Source organism: Scomber japonicus, chromosome 2 (genome assembly GCF_027409825.1).
Source record: "Scomber japonicus isolate fScoJap1 chromosome 2, fScoJap1.pri, whole genome shotgun sequence".
NCBI lineage: Eukaryota > Metazoa > Chordata > Actinopteri > Scombriformes > Scombridae > Scomber > Scomber japonicus.
The window spans coordinates 577,136-596,512 of NC_070579.1; positions in this window are offsets into that span (position 1 = coordinate 577,136).

The following is a 19,377-nucleotide window of genomic DNA, read 5'->3' on the forward strand; positions in this document are numbered from 1 at the left end:
CCTTACTAAACTGACCTGTTGCTAAAACTGCTGTTTATCGCTCATGTATGTTTTTCCTGTTTTTACTTGTTCCTGCTCGTCTGTCTTTGTGTTTGCTGTTAAAATGTCTTGTTGCCTGACCCGTTTTATTTTTATCATGTTTCTTGAACTTGTTTTTCTTCTGTCTGTCCCTGTTTATGCAGTTGAATTGTCCTGTTGTGTTACTGCTGTCCTGCTTCTGGTTTGATTGCTGCTCATATGTGTTTGACCTGCTTACGTCCATTTTATCTCACCTTAGTTCTTGCTTATGTCTGCTGCTGTCTAACTGCTCTGTGACTGTTTGTTTGTTGCTTTGTTCAGTCGTAGTTTGCTTTGCTTTTACTGTCTGCTGCTTATGTCACTCTGTGTTTTATACTTATTGTAACTCACTTGTCTTATAATGTTTTAAATCTGTTTCTTGATTTTAGGCTGCCAACTCACAGCTGGCCAGGGACAACAGATGAAACCTAGCCTTTGGGCTAATTCTGGCATATTTACAGATATGTTTATTAATATGCAGTGTCCCTGACAAATAACCTAATAAAATAAAATAAATCCACAGTGAAACGAGTCCTGTACTGACATGGGCTGAAAGGCCACTCAGCGAGGAAGAAGCCATTACTCCAAAAGGAACATAAAAAGCCAGATTACAGTTTGCAAATGCAAACAAGGACAAATACCTTAATTTCTGGAGACATGTCCTGTGGTCCTGTGGTCTGATGAAACTAAAATTGACCTGTTTGGCCATAATGACCATCGTTACATTTGGAGGTAAAAGGGGGAAGCCTGCAAGCCTGAGAACACCATCCCAACTGTGAAGTACGGGTTGTTTTGCTGCAGGAGGGACTGGTGCACTTCACAAAATATATGGCATCATGAGGAAATAACATTATGTAGAAATATTGAAGCAACATCTCAAGAAATCAGCCAGGAAGTTAAAGCTTGGGCGCAAATGGGTCTTCCAAACGGACAATGACCCTAAGCATACCGCCAAATGAGTTACAAAGTGGCTTAAGGACAACAAAACCAATGTTTTGGAGAGGCCATCACTGATCTCAATCCTATAGAAGATTTGTGGGCAGAGCTGAAACTATTGTGAGAAGCTTGTGGAAAGATATTCAAAACATTTGACCCAAGTCATACAGTTTAAAGGCAATGCAACCAAATACTAATGAAATTTATGTAAACTTCTGACTTTGAAGAAAGTAATTAAAACAAGTCTAAAAAATTCCCTCTCATTATTCTGGAATCAAGCAAAAATAAATAATTTAGGTAATCCTAAATGACTGAAAACAGGAAAAGTTTATTTATGTGTTTTTATACAGTGTATGTAAACTTCTGGTTTCAACTGTAATTATTGATTCATATTCATGTTTTTATTGATTTTTAATGATTATCTTTGATAACTATTACTTATTGCTGATAATCAAACCTGCTCCTACTGAGTCCCAACAACTGAGACATCACTGAGGAAGACCATGAGATGTGACTGAAAGCTTTGGACATACAGAGTAAGTGAACCTTTAACAGTTCAGTTAGAACATGAACAGTCAACATGACAGTGATATTCAGTAATATTCATGTTTGTTCATCAGGTTTGGTGTAAAGTGAAGGTCTTTGCACATCAAGTCTGTTATTTTCATCTCAAACTGTCGTCTGTTACAAACACATTTTAGTCCAAATGCTCCAAACAGCTGAAGTCAGTATGAATGAATGAACTTTATCTGCAGGAGAGACATGAGGGACATTTTGGAGCAGGTAGCGCCACCATGTGGACATTTATAAAACATTTCTCTTTTAACTCCTGAACTGTGACCAACAGAATGAAATTTCTGTTTCATGGATTCATTGGTTCAAGATAAATGTCAGTTTAGGCCACGCCCATTTCTGACTAAACACATTTTCCATAATTTTCAACTTTTTTCACTTCTTTTACATATTTCATTCAGTTTTTCTCAAAGTTCTCATGAATCAAACTGAAAACACACTCACACTTCCTCACACCAGGTTTCAGTCTCTGCGGTCCACCATGGTCCATCCTGGAGGAAGAGACAAAGACACAATCAGCTTCATACACCTTCACTCATATCCATCATTAAACATGAACCACAGTCCCTCAGTTAGTCAGAGTGTCCATCTTTCCATACCTGAGAGTGTCCGCCTGTCTGTCCATACCTGAGAGTGTCCACCTGTCTGTCCATAACTGAGAGTGTCCACTTGTCTGTCCATACCTGAGAGTGTCCACCTGTCTGTCCATACCTGAGAGTGTCCAGTCTCCAGTGTGGATCCTCCAGTCCAGCTGACAGGATCTTCTCTCCTGAGTCTCCTGGATGATTGTAGCTCAGGTCCAGCTCTCTCAGATGGGAGGGGTTGGCACTCAGAGCTGAGGCCAGAGAAGCACAGCCTTCCTCTGTGATCAGACATCCTGACACACTGAACACACACACACAACACTTCATCTAATGAGCTTAAAAACATTCTCAACTCAATAAACAGGTTTTTGTCATTGAGGCCTTTATGTTCACACTCAGCGCCCCCTGCTGTATGTTTAGGTTAGTAGGAGAGGGTTAGGGTTACCACCTGTTGCTGCTGGAGGCTGAATTACTGAAGCTCAGAGTTTAATCTGATGCATTCAGTTTTAACTGTGGCAGAAGAAATGTCTTTAAAGTTAAATATTATTTGACAACATTTGTAAAGACAGTGAGAAGATTTAATAGAAATGTAATGATGCTTACAGTATGCACATTGAGTCTTCATTAAAGATTAAATCACAGAAACACATTCTGACCCACATGTACTCCCTACATTTGATAAAAAATATATATTTTTTCTTTTGGTGTGTTTGCTTTGTGTCCCCAGTAAGACCCCCCCCCCCCCCTCCCAGGGTGACTTAGGGTCAGGGGTCAGAGGTCAGAGTTAACCCCTGGCTGACTGCTCATATCTAAATGTTCTACTGAAGGAAAGTCCAACAGTAAGTAGACAGCAGCAGGAAGACTCTACTATATGAACACATGAGCTCACTTTACACTGCTTCATTACAACATCACTAATAGTTATAATATACACAATCTGTGACAGTCACTGAAGAAAAATTAATCACATTACGTTAACGCTAACAACCCTAATATTTATATAACATGTATATTATACATTTGCAGTGATATATTATGAAAGAATATGTGTAGTATAAGAACTTTTCATTTAAACTAGAAACTGGGGAACAATTACTTTATAAACATAATAAAAAAAACTGACCTGAGAGTTTCCAGTCCACAGTGTGGACTCTCCAGTCCAGCAGAAAGCTGCTTCACTCCTGAATCCTGCAGGTCGTTGTTACTCAGGTCCAGATCTCTCAGACTAGAGGACTGGGAGCTGAGAACTGAGGACAGAGCTGCACAGCTTCTCTCTGAGAGGTTACAGTCAGTCAACCTGGAAATATAAAGAAAAAACAAACAAGAAAAAGGATAGATAGATAGATAGATAGATAGATAGATAGATAGATAGATAGATAGATAGATAGATAGATAGATAGATAGATAGATTCCTTTATTGTCATTGTATAAAATACAACGAAATTCAAAACCCAAGGTAGAGAACGGAAGCTCAATTAGAAAGTTATGAATAGTAAAATGTAATTAAATAAAGCCAACTATCTGAGTACTTACAGAGCTTTGTTGGAGGCTTTGACCATTGGCAGCAGCCTCAGAAGAACCGCCTCTGAAGCAGAGTATTTCTTCAGGTCAAACACGTCCAGATCTTTTTCTGATGGCAGTAGGAGAGTTTCCAGTCCACAGTGTGGACTCTCCAGTGCAGCACACAGCTGCTTCACTCCTGAATCCGGCAGGTTGTTGTTCCTCAGGTCCAGATCTCTCAGACTAGAGGACTGGGAGCTGAGAACTGAAGACAGAGCTGCACAGCTTCTCTCTGAGAGGTTACAGTCAGTCAACCTGGAGAAGAATCAAACTATTGTAAATATTACTTGAGCAAAGATTAATCTGGATAGTTCTGTGTGCACCTACAGAGCTTTGTTGGAGGCTTTGACCACTGGCAGCAGCCTCAGAAGAGTCTCCTCTGAAGCAGAGTATTTCTTCAGGTCAAACACATCCAGATCTTTTTCTGATGACAGTAAGATGAAGACCAGAGCTGACCACTGAGCAGGAGACAGTTTATCTGTGGAGAGACTTCCTGATCTCAGGGACTGTTGGATCTCCTCCACTAGAGAACGATCATTCAGTTCATTCAGACAGTGGAACAGATTGATGATTCTCTCTGCAGACACATTGCCACTGATCTTCTTCTTGATGTACTTGACTGTTTTCTGATTGGTCTGTGAGTTACTTTCTGTCTGTGTCAGCAGACCTCGTAGGAGAGTCTGATTGGTCTGCAGTGAAAGACCCAGGAGGAAGCGGAGGAACAAGTCCAGGTGTCCATTTGGACTCTTTAAGGCCTCGTTCACAGCACTCTGGTAGAAACGTGTTGGTTCAAGTTTGTCTTTAAAGACTTTAGACCACCTGGATGTTGTTTGTTGTTCTGCCAGCAGATTGACTCCAGACTTGATGAATGTCAGATGGACATGAAGAGCAGCCAGAAACTCCTGAAGGCTCAGATGGACGAAGCAGAACACCTTGTCCTGGTACAGCCCTCTCTCCTCTTTAAAGACCTGTGTGAACACTCCTGAGCACACTGAGGCTGCTCTGATATCGATGCCACACTCTGTCAGGTCTGATTCATAGAAGATCAGGTTGCCTTTCTGCAGCTGCTCAAAAGCCAGTTTTCCCAGAGACTCAATCATCTTCCTGCTCTCTGGACTCCAGTGTGGATCTGTCTCAGCTCCTCCATCATACTTGACGTTCTTCAGTTTGGACTGAAGCACCAGGAAGTGGATGTACATCTCAGTCAGGGTCTTGGGCAGCTCTCCTCCCTTTCTGCTTTTCAACACATCCTCCAGAACTGTAGCAGTGATCCAGCAGAAGACTGGGATGTGGCACATGATGTGGAGGCTTCGTGATGTCTTGATGTGGGAGATGATGGTGCTGGTCTGCTCCTCATGTCTGAATCTCTTCCTGAAGTACTCTTCCTTCTGTGGGTCAGTGAACCCTCTGACCTCTGTCACCATGCCGACACACTCAGGAGGGATCTGATTGGCTGCTGCAGGTCGTGTGGTTATCCAGAGACGAGCAGAGGGAAGCAGTTTCCCCCTGATGAGGTTTGTCAGCAGCACATCCACTGAGGTGGACTCTGTAACATCAGTCAGGATCTCAGTGTTGTGGAAGTCCAGAGGAAGTCGACACTCATCCAGACCGTCAAAGATGAACACAACCTGGAACTCTTCAAACCTGCAGATTCCTGCTTCTTTGGTTTCAGTAAAGAAGTGATGAACAAGTTCCACCAAGCTGTACTTTTTCTCTTTCACCACATTCAGCTCTCTGAAAGTGAATGGAAATGTGAAGTGTATGTCCTGGTTGGCTTTGTCTTCAGCCCAGTCCAGAGTGAACTTCTGTGTTAAGACTGTTTTCCCAATGCCAGCCACTCCCTTTGTCATCACTGTTCTGATTGGTTCATCTCTTCCAGGTGAGGCTTTAAAGATGTCTTCATGTCTGATTGTTGTTTCTGGTCTGTCTGGTTTCCTGGATGCGGTTTCAATCTGTCTGACCTCATGTTCATCATTGACCTCTGCAGTCCCTCCCTCTGTGATGTAGAGCGGTGTGTAGATCTGATTCAGAAGGGTTGGGTTTCCTGCTTTAGCGATCCCCTCAAACAGACACTGGAACTTCTTCTCCAGGTTAGACTTGAGTTTACGTCGACACTTTGCAGCACGAGCTCCTGAATGAACACAACAAATGAAATCAGTGAGTGGATCCTACAGAAAGTCTAGAAATCTGAACATGTAAGTGTGTCTGTGTAGTTTTTCCTCCTCCATCAGTTTTATTCAGCTCATCAGTGGAGGACAAACAGCCTCTGATCTGATGCAGATGTGTGCAGCATATTTATAGCAGAGTTTGAAATATAAACCTCTCCCATGTTGCCTCCATTTCCTCTCCATCATGTTAAATCTGTTAAAATCCTCTTACTGCTCTGCAGACGCTCAGCCAGCTCCTCCTGCTTCATTCTCCTCAGGAAGTGCACTGTGATCTTCAGAAATGCCTCTCTGCTGCTCCTCCTCTGCTCTTCCTCCTCACCGTCCAACAACTCCTCATCCTCACTCTGACTCTCTAAGCATTCTGGGTCATCTGGACTCAGACCCCTCTGGACTCTCTTCAGCTCGTTCTTCACAAAAGTGAGGATGTTCTCCTCCAGCAGCTGGAACAGAAAGATAAAGTGAACATTTCATTTAAACTGGTAGAACACAACATGTGATTCATGTGTCAGTCTGAAGGCCTGCTGGTCTAAACAGAGCAGCATGGACACTGTTAGGACCTGAATGCTACTTTACTATTTCATCTGTGGTTGATGGAGTTAATAGTAAAAGGTGTGTTTGTACATGTACACACCATAAATATGGAGTCCAGCTGTGTTTGATGCTGCTGTGCAGACTGATCACTGGGAACCTCTGAGCTCTGCTGCTGAACTCTGTGGAGAAAACATCACGTTTAAGGACATTTAATGACTCAAATCTGCACTCAGCTTATTAAAGATGTTCTGTCACGATGACTAAATGAACTCCTGTAAATGCTGCTCTGATTACTGGATGTTAAATTCTTACCTTCCATCAGCAGCTTGTCCATCTTTAAACACAACAGGACAACCCTTAGACCGGTCACTCTTCATGGACACACAGCTGGGTTCAGGAGAGTCTGCTCTCTGCTGCTGCATCCTGATATGAATAAAGAAGTGAAAAAAGCATGTAGTTAACACCAAACAACTGTTACTCAGTGCCTCCACAGACACCCAACCAGGACAGAAGGGATATATAATCCCTCCAGTGTGTTCTGGGTCTCCTCCCAGTTGGACGTGCCTGGAACTCCTCTAAAGGGGGGCATCCAGGAGGATCCTGACCAGGAGCCCAAACCACCTTAGCTGGCTCCTCTCCATGTGAAGGAGCAGCGGCTCTACTCCTAGCCTCCCCCGGATGTCTGAACTCCTGACCCGATCTCTCAGGATGAGCCCAGACTCTCTCTGCTTGGATCCAGCATCTCATTGTTTGGGTCACTACCCAAAGCTGGTGAGCAGAGGTGAGGGTTGGGACGTAGACTGACTGCTGAACTGAGAGCTTCACCTTCTGGCTCAGCTCTTTCTTCACCAGTACAGTCCAGTAAACTCCTCCACTTTGGGCAGTGACCCCCCCCCCCCCCCCAGTCCAAGTTTTTCCAGCAGAGTACCATGGCCTCAGATCCTCAGATTTAGAGGTGCTGACTCTCATCCCGACCACTTCACATTCAGCTGTAAAACCATCCCAGAGCCTGTTGGAGGAGTTCACCTGTAGAGTCCAACAGAACAACATCAACCGTAAACAGCAGAGAGGAGATTCTGAGGTCCCCAAACTGGACTCTCTCCTCCCCCCGGCTGCACTTTGACACTCTGTCCATGAAGATCGCAAACAGGATCAGAGACCAGGGACAGCCCTGATGGAGCCCAACACCCACTGAAACCAGGTCTGACTTATGCAGAGAATGTGAACACAGCTCTCACAGCGGTTGTATAGGGACCCAATGGCTCACAGTAGAGGCCCTGGTACCCCAAACTCAAACTCCCACAACACCTACCATAAGGGGGGTGGGTGGGGGGGCAACCATTTTTAAATCCTTACCTTCCATCTCCATCTTTAAACTTAACAAGACCACCCTTAGACCGGTCACTCTTCATGGACTCCCATGACCCCTCCAGGATCCCTGCAGGATTCCACGGCCAGTATCCACATCACTCCTCCTGAATCAGAGTTTTCGACAATCGGCCAACCATTTTTAAATTCTTACCTTCCATCAGCAGGCTGTCCATCTTTAAACACAGGAGGAAGATGACCCATAGAGTCGTCACTCTTCATGGACACACAGCTGGGTTCAGGAGAGTCTGCTCTCTGCTGCTGCATCCTGATACAAACAAACAACAAATCAAAGAGTTTAAAAAGATGAATTTTGAACAGACTGTCAGCAGCTGAAGTTTTAGAAGCAGAATGAAAATCAGTAAGAAGACAGTGGATGAGAAACGTTCTCCTGCTCAACATCAGCAAAACCAATCAGCTGATAGATTTTAGGAGACGGGAGGTGAAGACACGAGTGTGTCTACATGAAAGGAGCTGAGGTGAAACAGGTGAACAGCTTCAGGTTCCTGCATCACTGACTCTCTACTGTTCTCTGATGCTCTGAACATCAGCTGTTTCTATTATTTAGTCCACCCTCATTGATAGAAATGGACTAAATATGAGAAACAGCTCTCAGTAGAACAATATCATTCAACAGCAGCACAAAGTGCAGCCTCCAAAATGAGCAAGAAGCTGAATGAACACAAAGTGAACATTAAAGCTTGATGAAGGAGGATTTACTGCAGGACTGTTGGATCACACTGCAGCAGCTGGACCTCACAAACTGACTCTAACTGCTTTATTTCACTTCTCTCATTCTAATGACATGTGTTTGTGTCTCAGCTGCATTTCACTGTACAGTCCTGGATTGTGTGATGACAGTAAAGCTGAAGCAGCAGACTGACTTTATTCAGAGTTTCCTCACAAGTGAAATGAGTCACATGACTCCCTCTCTCCTCCACCTTGTTACCCTGCTGCTGCTCTCTGACTCTGTTCATTCTCTACTAATCTAATGACATCAGAGTAATGACATCTGTACCTGTGTAACACCACACTATTTCACTGGACAGGAATCTAATCCAACATCATTTCTCACCTGTCTTTTTCTCTCTCAACAATAAATGAAGTTCAAGCTGTCAGAGGAAAACCTCCATTAACATGATGATACATTTAACATCTGCTCCCTGTATACTCTGTAGTATAGACTACTCCATAGTATACAGTATATAGACTACTATATAGTACACAACTGAGTATTTATAATATTATTATAGAAAGACCAAACTGACAAAATGGTGGACTGCGAGAAAAAGTCTGTCTGAGTCTGTTCTGGATCAAAGTTGATTCCCACTCAGTCCTGGACTAATCAGAGTCAGCTGTTAACTGAGCTGAGCTCCTCTCAACACTAACAGCAGCTTCACTTTCTGCTCTTTACACTTTTTACTGTCAAATAACTGAAAACTGTCACTTACCCAAGCTTCACACGGAGAAAATATCTGCGTCACAGTAAAAAGTCCAAAGGTTAAAGTATGAACCAGGAAATAAGCAGAGATAATAAAAACAGGTGCAGTAGAGATAAAAACACTCTTCTGTCTGTGAGGATGTTGAATCTAAAAGCTACAACAGCTCAACTAGTTTCTAGATCCTGGAAATGAGTTCAGCAGGCTTCATATTATTACTACTAACAGTACAGGAAGAAGTACTCTGATACTTTACTTTGTCTTCTTGAAGCTGAACATAAACTTGTCATAGACGAGCAAAGTCAGGTTGAAGAGTTACTGCAGCGTCTTCTATGAGAAAACTTATATTTCTATTAAAGAGGAAATATAAGTGAAATTTTTTTTTAAATTATTTGTCTTTATTTAACCAGGTCGGTCCCGTTGAGATACAATGAGCTCTTGTTCAAGGGAAGCCAAGAAGCCAAGACAGCAGCATAGGAAAGTTACACAATTAAGAACACACAGAAGACGATAAAATACATGCAGAGAAAAGCAACAGGGCTAAACCCTAAACCCAGGATTTACACTGAGACAATAACAGGTGTGATATGTGGTCGCTCCAATGAGACAAGAACAGGTGCGATATGTGGTCGCTCCAATGAGACAAGAACAGGTGCGATATGTGGTCGCTCCAATGAGACAAGAACAGGTGCGATATGTGGTCGCTCCATTGAGACTAGAACAGGTGCGATATGTGGTCGCTCCAATGAGACAAGAACAGGTGCGATATGTGGTCGCTCCAATGAGACAAGAACAGGTGCGATATGTGGTCGCTCCAATGAGACAAGAACAGGTGCGATATGTGGTCGCTCCAATGAGACAAGAACAGGTGCGATATGTGGCCGCTCCAATGAGACAAGAACAGGTGCGATATGTGGTCGCTCCAATGAGACAAGAACAGGTGCGATATGTGGTCGCTCCAATGAGACAAGAACAGGTGCGATATGTGGTCGCTCCATTGAGACAAGAACAGGTGCGATATGTGGTCGCTCCAATGAGACAAGAACAGGTGCGATATGTGATCGCTCCAATGAGACAAGAACAGGTGCGAGATGTGGTCGCTCCAATGAGACAAGAACAGGTGCGATATGTGGTCGCTCCAATGAGACAAGAACAGGTGTGATATGTGGTCGCTCCAATGAGACAAGACCAGGTGTGATATGTGGTCGCTCCAATGACTCTCACACGGAGGGTTGATGAGCTCCAAGCAGCAGTACTTAAATTTAAACATTTAATAAGTAAAATTCGGGGTAGAGCTCAGTGGTAGAGCTCAGTGGTAGAGCTCAGTGGGTAGAGCTCAGTGGGTAGAGCTCAGTGGTAGAGCTCAGTGGGTAGAGCTCAATGGTAGAGCTCAGTGGGTAGAGCTCAATGGTAGAGCTCAGTGGGTAGAGCTCAATGGTAGAGCTCAGTGGGTAGAGCTCAGTGGTAGAGCTCAGTGGGTAGAGCACCCGCCCCATGTGTAGAGGCTACAGTCCTCCACACCGAGCGGTCCTATCCTGCATGTCATTCCCCCCTCTCTGCCTCCTGTTTCCTGTCTGTCTCTACTAACCTGTCTGTCTCTACTAACCTGTCTATCTCTATCTCTACTAACCTGTCTATCTCTACTAACCTGTCTGTCTCTACTAACCTGTCTGTCTCTACTAACCTGTCTATCTCTATCTCTACTAACCTGTCTATCTCTATCTCTACTAACCTGTCTGTCTCTACTAACCTGTCTGTCTCTATCTCTACTAACCTGTCTGTCTCTACTAACCTGTCTATCTCTACTAACCTGTCTATCTCTATCTCTACTAACCTGTCTATCTCTACTAACCTGTCTCTCTCTACTAACCTGTCTGTCTACTAACCTGTCTATCTCTATCTCTACTAACCTGTCTATCTCTACTAACCTGTCCGTGTCTACTAACCTGTCTATCGCTATCTCTACTAACCTGTCTGTCTCTACTAACCCGTCTATCTCGTCCCCACCGGAACGCCGTCCGCTACGCCTCCTCAGGCTCTAAAGGAAAAGAAAGGAGGGAGGAAGGAAGGAAAGAATGGAGGAAAGGAAAGGAAAGAAGGAAGGAAAGGAGGGAGGAAGGAAGAAGGAAGGAAGGAAAGGAGGACGGAAGGGAGGAAAGGAAAGAACAAAGAAAAGGAGGGAGGAAGGGAGGAAGGAAGAAGGAAGGAAAGGAGGGAGGAAGGAAGGAATGAGGGAGGAAGGAAGGAAAGAAGGGAGGAAAGGATGTCATTCCTCCCTCTCTGCCTCCTGTTTCCTGTCTATCTCTACTAACCTGTCTGTCTCTACTAACCTGTCTATCTCTGCTAACCTGTCTATCTCTATCTCTACTAACCTGTCTATCTCTGCTAACCTGTCTATCTCTATCTCTACTAACCTGTCTATCTCTATCTCTACTAACCTGTCTATCTCTATCTCTACTAACCTGTCTATCTCTACTAACCTGTCTATCTCTACTAACCTGTCTATCTCTACTAACCTGTCTATCTCTATCTCTACTAACCTGTCTATCTCTACTAACCTGTCTATCTCTATCTCTACTAACCTGTCTATCTCTACTAACCTGTCTATCTCTACTAACCTGTCTATCTCTATCTCTACTAACCTGTCTATCTCTACTAACCTGTCTATCTCTACTAACCTGTCTCTCTACTAACCTGTCTGTCTCTACTAACCTGTCCATCTCTACTAACCTGTCCATCTCTACTAACCTGTCTGTCTCTACTAACCCGTCTGTCTCTACTAACCTGTCTATCTCTGCTAACCTGTCAATCTGTATCTCTACTAACCTGTCTGTCTCTACTAACCTGTCCATCTCTACTAACCTGTCTATCTCTACTAACCTGTCTATCTCTACTAACCTGTCTATCTCTATCTCTACTAACCTGTCTGTCTCTACTAACCTGTCTGTCTCTACTAACCTGAACATTAAAGGCAAAAAAAGCCAGAAAAAATAAACTTTAATAAGTGAAATTCATTGGAACGTAAGCTGTAAAGGCTTTGGGTTTTAGAAATGTAATTGCATAAATAGTGGGGGATCAGACCCAAGATAGCTTTATAAATAAAAATATGCCAATGTATGAGGCGGCGTGCTGCCAGAGACTCAACTCCAGCGTATAAGGTCCAGTGGTGAGTAACGAACCTTAAAGCAACTTTGTTCTGGTAGCAAAAGAAAAACAAGATCTGTGACGGAAAAAGAAGAATCCCAGTTTCAGTCTTAATTTTTTTATCAGATTTTCTACATATGGTTTAAAAGGAAGCCAATAATTTAAATTAGCCTCGATTGCATGCTAATTAGCTCTTAGCACCTACTGTCATTATGCTAGTTAGCTTTGGGGCTAATCTGACTAGCTTTGTGCTAATCTAGCTAGCTGTTCCTTTAATGTACTTTTAGCTGCTAATTAGAAACCATTTAATCAGCTGGATAACGTTAGCTTTCATTATCTGCCAAACTTTGTCATTTAGAGTTAAACTAAAATAAACATTAGCGTCTGTGTTAGGGATGGGCGTATCGATCCTGTGGTATCGATATAACGATACTCACACGCTACTCATTTGGCATAGATTTCCTTAAACAAATATCGATATTAACTAAAAAATAAGAATTGGGGGTGCATGCATCACTTTCAACTGTTTTAGATAGCTTACTTCAATTACTATGTGTCGAGACACCCCCGTACCTGGCAGCATATTGCGCTGGCCCCAGTGGCCCGTGTCACGTGACAAAGAAATTTGAGACATGAGCCACTCAGCCGACAGTGCACACCGCACAGCCAACACGAATGCAAGTTATTTTTCACCGGTTGATAAAGTTACAGGAAGGTGCCAGGTGTGTGACAAAAAAGTTGCACACAGCAGCAACACAACAAATTTAACCAAACACCTGAAGACCACACATCCCGAGAGCCACAGTGAGCTTGAAAAAAGACAAGCTGCTGAAAAAGTTCAGTCTCCTGCACCACCCACTGTCCCCCAATAGACCTTTAATCTGTAACATGATTTTCATATTTGATTAATTATAATACTGTTTATCACAAATTTTAAAAAAATAACTGCTATTTGACAATATTTTGACTGGAAAAAATTGCCAAAAAGAAATTATCAGTATCGGTATCGATATCGATGAAATTGCAAGAAAAAGTATCAGTATCGTATCGAATCCTAAAAGTGTGGTATCGCCCATCCCTAGTCTGTGGGGCTAATGTTAGCGTAGTTAATAATAGTTATAGTAATAATAATATGAATAGTTAATAACAGGACAGTTATCATGCTGGGTTCATTAATTCACTTTATTAAAGACTGATCTTTAGATGATCTCACAACACTGGAACAGTAGCGAACATCTTTTCATGTTTCCTTAAATGAAATGAAACCAGTTAAACATCTTACTGACATTATTCCACTTTTACATTCGGGGACAAAATGAAATAAAAGTTCTACAGTTTCATTCTCAGGATGTCAGATATTCTTTTTCAGGGTATAAAATTCTCCACATTTATGGTTTAATATCTTTAAAATATGTCATTAATATGTAATATGTTGTAATGTACAAAAATAGTAGAAGACAGTAGAGACTCGTCAGCTGTTCATCAGGCTGTTTAACGTTAGCTAGCGGAGGTGTCGCTCTTGTTGCTATGGTAACCTGTAATTGAAGGAAGCGTGTTTGGACCCTGCGGAGCTCCAGCAGGAAACAAGAGACTCCATTAAAGTTTGATTTATTACTGAAGGTTCAACTTTAACCTCCTGCCTCCTCAGATGGAGACGACATTAAACTTCACTCTGCTGAACTTTGACCTGCTGTCCTCGTTCATAAACACCTCTTTGTGCCACCTAGTGGTCAAAAAAGCACATTACACATTAATCAGTGTAGAAACCAGATGGCTTCTTGGCCAAATCAATCAGCTGATCCCAGATAAAAGTGGAGCAGAACAAAACCTGTTTAATAATGTTTATTTATGTTTAATAATGTTTATTTATATGAATTTGACTCATTTTAGCAACAAGCTACGACACTGCTAATCAGGACGTTTGAGGACGTTGGGACTTTATTATCATTGGTGTAAATGTGAGGAAATAAATGGTTTTATACACTGATGAATTAATTGTGTTACAGTAAAATAATCATTGGATCCTGACAGTAACAACAGCAGAGTCAACTGAGACTAATCAATGAATCATGTAGAAGGAAAAATGACTGAGTGTTTGAGTCTGAGACAGATCTGCTTCACAGTGCAGAGTGTGTGTGATGTTTGATTTCAGCAGCTGATCTTCAGTCAGCAGAGTTTCTGTCCACAGGAGAGACTCTCCCTCCTACAGAGGAACCAGAGAGACTCTCCCTCCTACAGAGGACACAGGAGAGACTCTCCCTCCTACAGAGGAACCAGAGAGACTCTCCCTCCTACAGAGGAACCAGAGAGACTCTCCCTCCTACAGAGGACACAGAGAGACTCTCTCTCCTACAGAGGACAGAGAGACTCTCCCTCCTACAGAGTAACCAGAGAGACTCTCCCTCCTACAGAGGACACAGAGAGACTCTCTCTCCTACAGAGGACAGAGAGACTCTCCCTCCTACAGAGGACACAGAGAGACTCTCCCTCCTACAGAGGACAGAGATAGACTCTCCCTCCTACAGAGGAACCAGAGAGACTCTCCCTCCTACAGAGGACAGAGAGAGACTCTCCCTCCTACAGAGGAACCAGAGAGATTCTCCCTCCTACAGAGGACAGAGAGACTCTCCCTCCTACAGAGGAACCAGAGAGACTCTCCCTCCAACAGAGGAACCAGAGAGATTCTCCCTCCAACAGAGGAACCAGAGAGACTCTCCCTCCTACAGAGGAACCAGAGAGACTCTCCCTCCTACAGAGGACACAGAGAGACTCTCCCTCCTACAGAGGAACCACAGAGAGACTCTCCCTCCTACAGAGGAACCAGAGAGACTAAAGCACCAGGCCAGTAGAACCTAAACCCAGCACACAGAGGTTGAGTGAATGTGGTGTTGAAGGTGTGGAGGTGGATCAGTGTGTCAGAGGAGACTCTGTAGAAGGACAGAGTGCCAGCAGGACAGTCCACATACACTGCTACTCTGTTAGAGACAGAGGAGGAGGTGGAGGAGGAGGAGGAGGAGGAGGAGGAGATGTGTGTTCTTGTCTTATTGTGCCAGACAGAGTAACGACCAGCAGAGCAGCTCAGAATCCAGGACTGATCATTCAATCCAAACTCACAGTCAGCACTGCTTCCTTTCCTGCTGATTCTTCTGTAACTCACTGATATATAAACTCTTCCGCTCCACTCGACCTCCCAGTAACAGCGACCAGTCAGATCATTTCTACACAGCAGCTGAGGCAAGTAGTCAAATCTGTCTGGATGATCAGGATATGACTGAACCTCCTTCACACGTGTCACCTTCCTGTTGTTATCAGACAGTTTGAGGTTTCTGTTCATTGTGTTTGGATCCAGTTCCAGTTCACAGGCATCTGATGGAGAGAACGAGACACAATACAGCTGCAGTTTATCATCTGTTGATTTATGAACTGCTTTACTGAAACCATTCAAACTTAAAGCGTCTCCATGACGACTGTGTTGGCCTCATACCAGCAGACAGAAGCAGGTGTGCACACAGTCACACAGCCTGATAACAAAGGCTGCATCTCAACTCTCTTATTTCATATTTCCTCCTCCATCCTGCCTGAACAGGAAGTAGTTCTGGTCCTCCATTTAACGTTGGTCCCAAGTCTTTCTACAGTATTTCTGCTCTGAGGAAACGTGGGAGCATCCTTCACTCAAGTCTTTTAGCGGCTGAGAGGAAGTTTACAATTAAAGTGTTTAAATTTGATATCTTCCCCTGGTCCTTATTTTAAATAGGTCATAAAAAAACAATAATTATGGATAACGACTGATATGAAACACTTTTATCGTGATGCAGTTTTCAGCCGTATTATGTTACTAGTACTGTACATTACTGTTAATAAAGTTTATTTAAAAAAACCTCACGTGATGTCACACACACACACACACACACACACACACACACACACACACACACACATTATTGATCTCTAATTGATAATGCTGATGTCTCCTGTGATTGGTTGTTGATAAGGTCACTGTTCATATCTCTGATGTTTGGTTATTGGTCTCTGACCTCAGGGAGGCAACACCTAATTATTCATTCATATTCATGTTTTTATTGATTTTTAATGATTATCTTTGATAACTATTACATACTGCTGATAATCAAACCTGCTCCTACTGAGTCCCAACAACTGAGACATCACTGAGGAAGACCATGAGATGTGACTGAAAGCTTTGGACATACAGAGTAAGTGAACCTTTAACAGTTCAGTTAGAACATGAACAGTCAACATGACAGTGATATTCAGTAATATTCATGTTTGTTCATCAGGTTTGGTGTAAAGTGAAGGTCTTTGCACATCAAGTCTGTTATTTTCATCTCAAACTGTCGTCTGTTACAAACACATTTTAGTCCAAATGCTCCAAACAGCTGAAGTCAGTATGAATGAATGAACTTTATCTGCAGGAGAGACATGAGGGACATTTTGGAGCAGGTAGCGCCACCATGTGGACATTTATAAAACATTTCTCTTTTAACTCCTGAACTGTGACCAACAGAAGGACATTTCTGTTTCATGGATTCATTGGTTCAAGATAAATGTCAGTTTAGGCCACGCCCATTTATGACTAAACACATTTTCCATCATTTTCAACTTTTTTCACTTCTTTTACATATTTCATCCAGTTTTTCTCAAAGTTCTCATGAATCAAACTGAAAACACACTCACACTTCCTCACACCAGGTTTCAGTCTCTGCAGTCCACCATGGTCCATCCTAGAGGAAGAGACAAAGACACAATCAGCTTCATACACCTTCACTCATATCCACCATTAAACATGAACCACAGTCCCTCAGTTAGTCAGAGTGTCTGTCCATCTGTCCATACCTGAGAGTGTCCATCTGTCTGTCCATACCTGAGAGTGTCTGTCCATCTGTCTGTCCATACCTGAGAGTGTCCATCTGTCCATACCTGAGAGTGTCCACCAGTCTGTCCATACCTGAGAGTGTCCATCTGTCCATACCTGAGAGTGTCCACCTGTCTGTCCATACCTGAGAGTGTCCATCTGTCTGTCCATACCTGAGAGTGTCTATCTGTCCATATCTGAGAGTGTCCACCTGTCTGTCCATACGTGAGATTGTCTACCTGTCTGTCCATACCTGAGAGTGTCCATCTGTCTGTCCGTACCTGAGAGTGTCCACCTGTCTGTCCATACCTGAGAGTGTCCACCTGTCTGTCCATACCTGAGAGTGTCTACCTGTCTGTCCATACCTGAGAGTGTCCAGTCTCCAGTGTGGATCCTTCAGTCCAGCAGACAGAAGCTTCTCTCCTGAGTCTCCTGGATGATTGTAGCTCAGGTCCAGCTCTCTCAGATGGGAGGGGTTGGCACTAAGAGCTGAGGCCAGAGAAGCACAGCCTTCCTCTGTGATCAGACATCCTGACAGACTGAACACACACAACACTTCATCTAATGAGCTTAAAAACATTCTCAACTCAGTAAACAGGATTTGTCCTTCAGGCCTTTATGTTCACACTCAGCGCCCCCTGCTGTATGTTTAGGTTAGTAGGAGAGGGTGAGGGTTACCACCTGTTGCAGCTGGAGGCTGAAATTACTGAAGCTCAGAGTTTAATCTGATGACATTCAGTTTTAACTGTGGCAGAAGAAATGTCTTTAACGACAATATTGTTTGACAACATTTGTAAAGACAGTGAGAAGATTTAATAGAAATGCTATGATTGCCTGGGGAAAACAAAATATTACTTTATAAACATAATCATAAAAATTGACCTGAGAGTTTCCAGTCCACAGTGTGGACTCTCCAGTCCAGCAGAAAGCTGCTTCACTCCTGAATCCTGCAGGTTGTTGTGACTCAGGTCCAGATCTCTCAGACTAGAGGACTGGGAGCTGAGAACTGAGGACAGAGCTGCACAGCTTCTCACTGAGAGCTTACAGTCAGTCAACCTGGAGAAGAATCAGCAACAAAAAAAAAACAATTGTAAATATTATTTGAGCAAAGATTAATCTGGATAGTTCTGTGTGCACCTACAGAGCTTTGTTGGAGGCTTTGACCACTGGCAGCAGCCTCAGAAGAGCCTCCTCTGAAGCAGAGTATTTCTTCAGGTCAAACACGTCCAGATCTTTTTCTGATGACAGTAAGATGAAGACCAGAGCTGACCACTGAGCAGGAGACAGTTCATCTGTGGAGAGACTTCCTGATCTCAGGTACTGTTGGATCTCCTCCACTAGAGAACGATCATTCAGTTCATTCAGACAGTGGAACAGATTGATGCTTCTCTCTGCAGACACATTCTCACTGATCATCATCTTGATGTACTCAACTGTTTTCTGATTGGTCATTGAGCTACTTCCTGTCTGTGTTAGCAGGCCTCGTAGGAGAATCTGATTGGTCTGCAGTGAAAGACCCAGGAGGAAGCGGAGGAACAAGTCCAGGTGTCCATTTGGACTCTTTAAGGCCTCGTCCACAGCACTCTGGTAGAAATGTGTTGATTTGTCTTTGAGCACTTCAGGCCACCAGGATGTTGTTTGTTCTTCTTCCAGCAGATTGACTCCAGACTTGATGAATGTCAGATGGACATGAAGAGCCGCCAGAAACTCCTGAAGGCTCAGATGGACAAAGCAGAACACCATGTCCTGGTACAGCCCTCTCTCCTCTTTAAAGACCTGTGTGAACACTCCTGAGTACACTGAGGCTGCTCTGATATCGATGCCACACTCTGTCAGGTCTGATTCATAGAAGATCAGGTTGCCTTTCTGCAGCTGCTCAAAAGCCAGTTTTCCCAGAGACTCAATCATCTTCCTGCTCTCTGGACTCCAGTGTGGATCTGTCTCAGCTCCTCCATCATACTTGACGTTCTTCAGTTTGGACTGAACCACCAGGAAGTGGATGTACATCTCAGTCAGGGTCTTGGGCAGCTCTCCTCTCTCTCTGTTTTTCAACACATCCTCCAGAACTGTAGCAGTGATCCAGCAGAAGACTGGGATGTGGCACATGATGTGGAGGCTTCGTGATGTCTTGATGTGGGAGATGATGG